Raw genomic sequence first — 9,222 nt, 5'->3', positions numbered from 1 at the left:
ATGGGGATTGTCTTGAATCTATGTATAGTACAAACATTTAAACAATACTGATTCTTCTAATTAATGAACATGGAATATCTTACTCTTTTTTGTGATCCTCTCCAATTTCTTTTCTTCTCTTTTCTTTCTTTCTTTCTTTTTTTTTTTTTAAGACAGAGCCTCACTCTGTCACCCTGAGTAGGATGACATGGCCACATCATAGCTCACAGCAAACCTCAAACTGTTGGACTCCATTGATTTTCTTGCCTCAGCCTCCCAAGTAGCTGGCATTATAGGCACTGGCCACAATACCTGTCCAGATTGTTTTTATTGTTGCTAGTAGAGATGGGGTCTTGCTCTTGCTCACACTGGTCTCAAACTCCTGAGCTCAAGCAATCCATCCACCTCAGTCTCCCAGAGTGGTAGAATTACAGGCGTGAGCCACTGTGTCCAGTCTTCTCTTTTATTTCTTTTATTTTTTATCAATGTTTTATGGTTTTCATTAGAGGAATCTTTCACTTATTTGGTTAAGTTTATTTTATCTGTTGCTATTATAATGGGATTGCTTCCTTGTTTTCTTTTTAAGATTATTTGCTGTTGACATGCAGAAATACTTCTGATTTTTGATGCCGATTTTTTCCCCTGTAACTCTACTGAATATGTCAGTTCTAATATTGTGTGTGTGTGTATGTGGAGTCTTTAGGTTTCCCTTGATGTAAGATCACATCATCTGCAATCAAGCATAATTCGACTTATTTTTTTCAATTTGTTCTTTAATTCTTCTTAATATTTAAATATTAAGGAGGTAGAAAATTTTTGTTACATGGGAAAATGGTTAAGTTGGGGATATTAGTGTGATCATCACCCCAGTAGTGTTCATTGTATTTGATGGGTAGGTTTTTACCCCTCCTTTCCTCCTTTATTTCCTTTTCTTGCATGTTTATTGGTTCTAACAGCTGTGTGTGTGTGTGTGTGAGCACATGTGTGTGTCTGTTGTGTGGCTTTTAGGTTTCTCTAGATAAAAGATCATATCATCTTCAAACAAGGATAATTTGACCTCTTTCCAGTTTGGATGTCCTTTATTTCTTTTCTTTTTCTTTTTTTTCAATTTGAAAGCAGCCACTGTTTATTAACTGATCAGATTACAAAAACAATCAGGGCAGATACCTTAGTTCATTCTTCTAATAAGCCTATTGATTTGGTCTTCCCTGTTACCAGCATCTTCACCTTCTACAAAGTGGGTTGTCCTTTTCTTCATACCACCCCTTGGAGATGATAACTTGAATGGCCACAGGAAGTTGTTTGCTTCTTTGAAGCGTTTTCCAACAGTATAGATCTCATGAATCAGATCCTCCATGCAGATGATGCCATATTTACCAAGACATTGTGCAATCAAACTGTTATCAGTCAATGCAATTTGTTTCTTATTGATTCTGCCATAACCACACTTGTAGAGTAGTTCATTTACTGACTTCAGATTTGGGTACCCCCTTGCAACATACGGTTCTACAATCCTCGGCATGTTAATGGAAGCCTTGTTGAGCTGAACAAAAGTTCCATTGAAGATCTGGCGAAGACGAAGAAGCTGCAACACCTTTCGGACCTTTGGACTCACACCATGGATCCCTCTGATCCTGAGGACAAATGCCAATTCGGGTTCTGCAGGTACATAGAAGGTGCCAGCTTTTCCTTCCATCCCAGCCATCCAAATCTCAGTTCTGTACATCTGCCTGTATTCTTTACGATAATGCTGAGCTTTTTCATAGATAAGCTTCCTCCTTGCCTTTCGAAGCATCTTTTGGGCACACTTCTTTCTCAGATGGTTTATCTTCAACTCTGCGAAATTCTTTCTCTTTTTCTTAAGGGTTTCTGGCACAGCAGGAACCTTTTTCTTCTCTTCAACACCCTCCATGGTTGCAGTCGGAAAAAGAGCTCTTTTATTTTTCAATTTTAAAATATTAAGGAGGTAGAAAAAAAATTGTTACATGAGAAAATAGTTAAGTTAGGATATTAGTGTGTCCATCGCCCAATTAGTGTTCATTGTACTTGATGGTTAAATGTTATTGAATTCAATATGCAAGTATTTTGGTGAGGATTTTTACATCCATTTTCATTAGAACCATTGGCCTATAGTTTCCTTGTGTTCTTTTTACCATTGCCTGGTGTTGGTATTGGTGATATATGCCTCAGAGCGTGTGTGTTGGAGTATTCCCTCCTCCTCACATTTTTGGAATACTTTAAAAGCTTGCTACTAATTTTGCTCTGAATGCTTGGTAGAATTTGGCATTGAAGCCAATGAGTTCTAAGGTTTTTTTGATGGGAGATTTTTTTATTTCATTACTTGCTATTAATTTATTTAAATTTTAGATTTCTTTCTGTTCAGTCTGGGTAGATTGCATGTACTTAGGAATTTATCCATTTCTTCAAAATTCTCCAATTTATTAGCATATAATTGCTCATAGTAGTCTTAAATGATCCTTTTAATTTCTGTAGTATCAGTAGTAATGTCTCCTTTTTCATTTCTGATTTTATTGATTTGGATCTTTTTTTCCCCATAAATATTCTGGCTAAAGGTATGTCAATATTCTTTATCTTTTTTTAAAAAAAGCAATTTGTCATTTCATTGAAATTTGATATATTTTGTTTGAATGCCATTCATTTCTGCTCTGATTATTATTTCTTTTTTCTACTAATTTTCAATTGGGTTTATTCTGTTTCTCTAGTTCTTTGAGATGCATAACTGGGTTGTTTATTTGAAGTTTTGGGGGTTTTTTGATGAAAAAACTTCTTGCTATAAATTTTTGCCTTATTGCTGCTTTTGCTGTGTCTCATAGGTTTTGATATGTTGTGTTTTCATTTTGGTTCTGAGGAATTTTTAAAATGTCTTTATTAAATTCTTTTATGGCTGGACTCTAAATTGTCTGATGCCTGTAATCTTTTATTAATCTTGAATTAATTTTTGTGAGGTGTGAGAGAGACATCCTATTTTATTCTTCTGCATGTGTGTATCAAATTTTCCCAGAACTACTGGTTGAATAGATCTTCTTTTCTCTAGCCTATGTTGTTGTCTGCTTTGTCAAAGGTCAGTTGATTATATGTATATGGTTTTATACCTGGGTTCTTTGTTCTTTTCCATTGGACTGTGTCTCTATTCTTGTGTCAAAACTGTTTTGGTTACCCTGGCCTTGTAGTATAGTTTGAACTCTGGTAATATGATACCTCTACGTTTGTTCTTTTTGCTTATGATTGTTTTGGCCATTCAGGCTGTTTTTCTAACTCTAAATGAAGTATAAAGTTATATTTTTTTCTGAGCTGTGATATATAATGTTGGTATTCTGATAGAGATTACACTGAATTTGTAAATTTCATTTGGGCAATATGGACATTTTAGCAATGTTGATTTTGTCAATCCATGAGCATGTTATGTTTTTTTCTATTTTTTGTGTCAAGTGATTTATTTTCTTAGTGTTTCATAGTTTTCTTTGTAGAGATCTTTCACCTCCACTATTAGTTATATTCCTAGGAATTTTATTTTCTTTGTATCTACTGTGAAAGGTAGCAAGTCTTTGATTTGAGTCTCATTGCATTGGTGCACAGAAATGCTACTGTTTTGTGTATATTGATTTTGTAATCTTAGACTTTTCTAAATTTATGTATCAATTCCAGGAGGCTGTTGATTATGTCTTTGGGGTTTTCCGGATTTCAGATAACATCATCAGTGAAAAGTGATAGTTTGACCTCCTCTTTCCCAAGTGGGATATCTTTTATTTATTTGTCTTGCCTAATTTCTCTGGTTGACTTCCAGCACTATGTTGAATAGATGTAGTGACAGTGGGCATTCTTGTCTTGTTCCAGTTCTTACAAGGAATGCTTTCAAGTTATCCTCATTCAGTAGGATGTTGGCTGTGGTTTGTCATATATGACTTTTATAATTTTGAAATGTTCTTTCTATGCCTAGTTTGTTGTGGATTTTATCATGTAAACATACAGAATTTCATCTACTTATTTTTCTGGAATTATTGAGATGACCACTGTCTTTGTTTTTGTTTCTGTTTATGTGGCTAATTACATTTATTGATTTACATATGTTGAACCATCCTTGCATCCCTGGGATGAAGCCCCCTTGGTTGAGATCAACTATTTTTTTATGTGTGATCTTGATTCTGGTTTGCTGCAATTTTTTTTTGGTAGTTTTTGCATCTATATTCATAAGAGATATTGATCTGTAGTTGTCTTTTTCATTATCTTTTTATACTTTTTTAATAAAATCTGTTTCATCTGATAGAGATATAGCTACTTCGACTTTTTTGTGTTCTATTTCTATCCCTTCATTTTCAGTCTCTGTGTGTTTTCATATGCACAGTTTGTTGCTTATAAAGAACATAAAGTAAGGTTTTGTTTTTGAATCCACTCAGGTACTCTATGTCTTTTGATTAGAGAGATTAGCCCATTTACATTCAATGTTATTATTGATGTAGCACTTGCTAGTGCTACATTGCTATTTCATTTCTGGCTGTTTGTTGTCCTCTATTTTTTTCTTCCTTCTTTCCTTCCTGTCTTCCTTTGCATGAAAGTGATTTTCTCTTAATTTCTTGCTTTTTATTTTATTGTGTGTCTTTTGTAGGTTTTTCTTATTTGATATTACCAAGAGGCTTGCAAAAACATCTTATATCTGTTTCCTTTGAATAGATGATGATTTAACTCTGCTTACAAAAAACGAACAAGCAAGCATAGACAAAGCCAAAGGAAACTAACTTTGTACTCACACTGCTTCTTGGCTTTTTATTTTTTTCCATTTATGTCTTTCTATACTATGCATCTCCTAAAAATTTGCTGCGCTTACTACTTTTGATAGGATTGCCTTTTAGTATTACTACTCTAGATACCACTTGCTATATATTGAAATTGGAGTGAAGGGTATTTTCTATTTTTGAAATTTAAAAATTACCTTTAGATGATTTTAAATTGTTTGTTAATGTTCTTTTATTTCAGATTGAGAAGCTTACATTAGCATGTTTTGTAAAATGTGCCTGGTGTTGATGACATCCCTCAGCTTTTATTTGTCTTGGAAAGTCTTTATTTCTCCTTCACATTTGAAGGATATCTTTTTGTGATAGAGTTTTTCTTTTTCCTTTAGTACTGAAAATGTACCATGCCACTCTTTCTTGGGATATAATGTTCCATCAAGTCTGCTGCTAGATATATTGGACTTTCTTTATATGTTCTTTCTTTTTTTATTTTTTCCCTTAGTAATCTATATTTATCTATGACCTTTGGGAGTTTGATTATTAAATACCTTGAAGTAGATATGTTTATTTTATAATCTGCTTGGTGTTCTATGCCTTTTTAAAATTGAATATTGATATCTTTCTCTAGGTTAGGAACTTTTCTGTTATTTCTTTGAATAAACTCTTTAACACAGTCTTTTTATGGACAATAACTCTCAGATTTTTCCTTCTGAAGCTATTGTCTCAATCTTGTAAGCATGTTGCATTCTTTCATATATTTTTTCTTCTTTCTCTTTTCACTGTGTATTTTCAAATAGCTTAACTTCAAGCTCACTAATTTTTTTTTTTTCTGCTATTCAGGATCTCTAATGCATCTTTCAGTTTGTCAACTGAATTTTTCAGGTCTAAAATTTTGTTTTGTTGTTGTTGGTATCATTGTTATTACTTCAATCTCTTTGCTAAATTTCTCTGGTAGGATTCTGAACTCCTTCTTGGTCTTGTCTTGTAATTCTTTTAGCCTCTTCATTATAGCTACTTTGAATTCTCTGTCTGAAAAATCACCTATTTTCATCACTCTGGATTAGTCACTAGTGCTTTATTTTGTTTATTCAATCAGGTTATATTTTCCTGGGTGCTCTTCATGCTCATGGATGTTTATAGATATCTGATCGTTGAAAAGTTAGGTATTTATTCTAATGTTTGTAGTTAGAAATTCTTTACTTCTTTGTACCCATTCTTTTTGTGAAGACTATCCAGTTATTCAGATAATTCAGTGTTGTGGTCTAAGCTGCATCATCCCTGGGGGAGTTCCCCCAAGCTCAGTGATGCCACTCTTGCAAACTCCTGGTGGTACTGCCTTGGTACTGTCATGATTTAGATGTGGGAGAATTCCCTCCGAATTATTAAACAAAGTCTCTCACTCTCTTTCCTCACTTTCTTCCAAATGGTAAGAGTCTTATTCTGTTCTGGGCTTCCTGGGGTTAGGAAAGGAGCGACTCCCTTATGGTCTCCTGAGTCAGCAGAAGGATCACTCAATGATCATGGTGACTCCTGCCTGTATGCTACTGTGTTTATTCAAGGCCCAAGGGCTCTTATCCAGAAGATGTTGAGTCCTGTCAGGAACTGGGTCCTTTCCTTTAGGGCAAGAAGTTTCCTTTGGGCCCAGGTGGATCTATGTAGGAGTTAATGTCTGGCATCAGGGGCTTTAGGAATCTGCCTGGTCCTTTATTTTATTGTGGCTGAGCTGAGACCCAAGTTGCAATGCAAAGTACTCTGTACTCTCCCTTTTCCTTTCCGCAAGCAGAAGACAACTCTCTCAGAGCTGCATTGCCTGGCATTGGGGAGGAATGACACAAGAACTTGTTTGGCCATCACCACTGGTGTCTCACTGGGTCTCTGTAACTCAAGTCCACTGATTGCGAGTATAACCATAAGAAGTGTTAGAAGATTGCAGTATTAGTGGTCTAACAGTCTTATATACAAATTTATTCCAAGCCCAAACCTCTTTAATCAGTAGTGGAGCTAATAGGCACTCAGTTCTCACTTCTGGAATGGAGGATTTCTCGATGGCCAGTGCTGGTGTAAATTCTCCCTCTGTGTGTGTCTGCTGGCGGAATTCTGCCCTGTGTGGGTTTCTCTGTGACAATGCAAAAAGACTCACAATCATTCACTCTTCCTTCTGCAGGCACGCAAATTCATGTTTTGTTTGGCTATTCAGGCCCTGGTGCTGGTGCTGGTGCAGTAATGTTACAGATGGGAAGGAATGGTGTAGGGATGGTGTAGGCAAAGCAAGACTGTCTCTCCACCTTCTTCAGTGTCTCTTTCCTTGATATAATGTTACAACCAGAGATTATGATTGGTTACCTAATTTTTGGTTCTTACCAAGATGCTCTCCTATGTGGAAAAATAATGAATTTGGCATTCTTGTGAGAGGATAATTGCTGGAGGGTTTCATTCAGCCTCCCCCCAGTGAGTTTTTACTATTAGTGACAGAGGCAGTGATTATCATGTTCAGACATTTGTCAAACTCTCTTGCATATAGAATGGGGGCAGTATGCCTTGTTTTGCCCAATGAGCTGTGATGAATTGTGATGTGGGTCCCTTCTAGTTACATCTAGTAAAAGCTGCTGTGCCCTCTGCAATTCCCTCGTCATCTAACAACCTCAGAAGTTATGATAGGTGGCTGTGTAACAGAATGGAAGGAATTGAAATCCTTCAGTGACTGAAAAGGGAAGTTTCTACCAATCAGCTTAGAACTTTATGTAAGAAATACTCAAGCATATTATGGTCCCTTTTAAGTTGAAACAAATGATTGCATTAATGATTTTTATAGAATTTTGAGTTATGGACTACAATGGGATATAAGTCTGATACCAAATTTAACTTTAAAATAGAGGCTGTTTTATATATAGTGGCTTTGTCTGTGAAAATTTTATTTAAAATTAGTGGTTGATATTAAAAAGCTCAATAAATATTTGACCCCATAATAACCTATTAATAATCCAGGCTATTTTTCCCTATATGGTAGTTGTACTATTTGTTTTAACGTTAAAGTATTTATACAAGTTTAAGTTAGAAAATTATAAATAATGTGTGATGGAATTATATAGCATTGTGCAAAAGTATATACAACAGTTAGAGGGAAGGTTAATCAGGTTAGTAGAGTTTCAGAACAATTGTATTTGTTCATCATTTATGTGAGCATAGCACAAGGAGTAGTATTTAATTTGCATTTCTATTTCTTTGCATTTCAAAATGCCCTACACAAATGAAACATAGTGACCTGGATGACCTAAGGAATTCTTAGTTTGTATAGATGAAATTTTCTATTAAAATTGTATTTTCTATTTTGGAAACTTATGTATTTTAAAGGTCACCTTTACTGAAAGCATAAGATGAAAAAGCTGCAGAAATTCTAACAAAGGGAGAATATTATCCATGTAGAAAAAAATTAACATAAAGATAAGAAAATCATAGTCATTTTACGAGACATACCCAAGTGAAAGAAATTCATTTTGGTGTGAGGGCAGTCTTACTTCTGATATAAGTTTAACAACTTATATAAGTTTAAAATATTTTAAAATGATTGTACATGTTGCTGACAAACGTTTGGATATAAAAAAGGGAAAATAATGTGTCAAAAATTAATTTACATTTCTAAATAATAAGAAAATAGATTTAGTTATTTTGTCTTGCAGCATCACCCATGGTTAATAACTTAAAAATGAGGAGCCTTCTTTATAGTGTAAATATTATCATAATACTAATGTACAGTTATGCTGTTGTGTCTGTGTTAAAACACCAATCTTGTAAACTTCATAAAATCAAAAACACTCTCAGTATGCCACTGTCTATCAGCACCACTATAGTGGTAAACCAAATGATGGGAGCTAGTTTTGCTAGAGGCTAGAAGACTATTTTAAAATCAATTGGGAAGACAGGTAGCAAAAAATAGCAGGAAATAACAGCACTCAAGCATGTTCTGGGTTGTGTTTTGATGGCTTCATGTATTTCCTCCAAATAGAGTTACAACTTTGTTGTTATTTCTTATTATGTGCCATATTCTTTGTTTAGCATTTTAATAGCAAAATCTAATTTAATCCACATAACAAGTTTATGGAGTAGATTCTATTGTTGTTTTCATCTCACCAGTAGGAAAAATAAAGTTTAATCTGAACCTGGGTCAGTCTGATTACAGAGTTATGCTTTTAGCTCCGACACTACACTGTTTTATGGCACTTTGTCCACATCAGGTCTGACAGATACATTGTATATTGTATCTGTAGCACTACAAGCTTATTTTTAATTTAAGCAAGCAAAAAAACCCTCTTGTTATGCATTTCCTTGCACAATTTGATTTCTAAGCCATGATTCTTTTGCAGGACTTTCCTTTCATCCCAAGGAGTGAGATCATAACCATGAGTGACTTACAAAGCCTTGGGATATAAAGGAACAAAGCATGTTATTTTATGTCAACCCCGTAAAAGAGGTATTATTATTATTCTAGTTTTATAGG

At 34.6% G+C, this 9,222-nt stretch overlaps 1 pseudogene; it reads right to left on the bottom strand.

Moving 5' to 3' along the window:
• Positions 1 to 1,082: 1,082 nt before the first annotated feature.
• On the bottom strand, positions 1,083 to 1,891 carry LOC100955172 (annotated as a pseudogene).
• Positions 1,892 to 9,222: the final 7,331 nt, after the last annotated feature.

The sequence above is a fragment of the Otolemur garnettii genome, unplaced genomic scaffold, assembly GCF_000181295.1.
Source record: "Otolemur garnettii isolate 467f Iridium unplaced genomic scaffold, OtoGar3 scaffold00004, whole genome shotgun sequence".
Classification (NCBI taxonomy): domain Eukaryota; kingdom Metazoa; phylum Chordata; class Mammalia; order Primates; family Galagidae; genus Otolemur; species Otolemur garnettii.
This window is presented reverse-complemented; position numbering and strand designations above follow the sequence as displayed.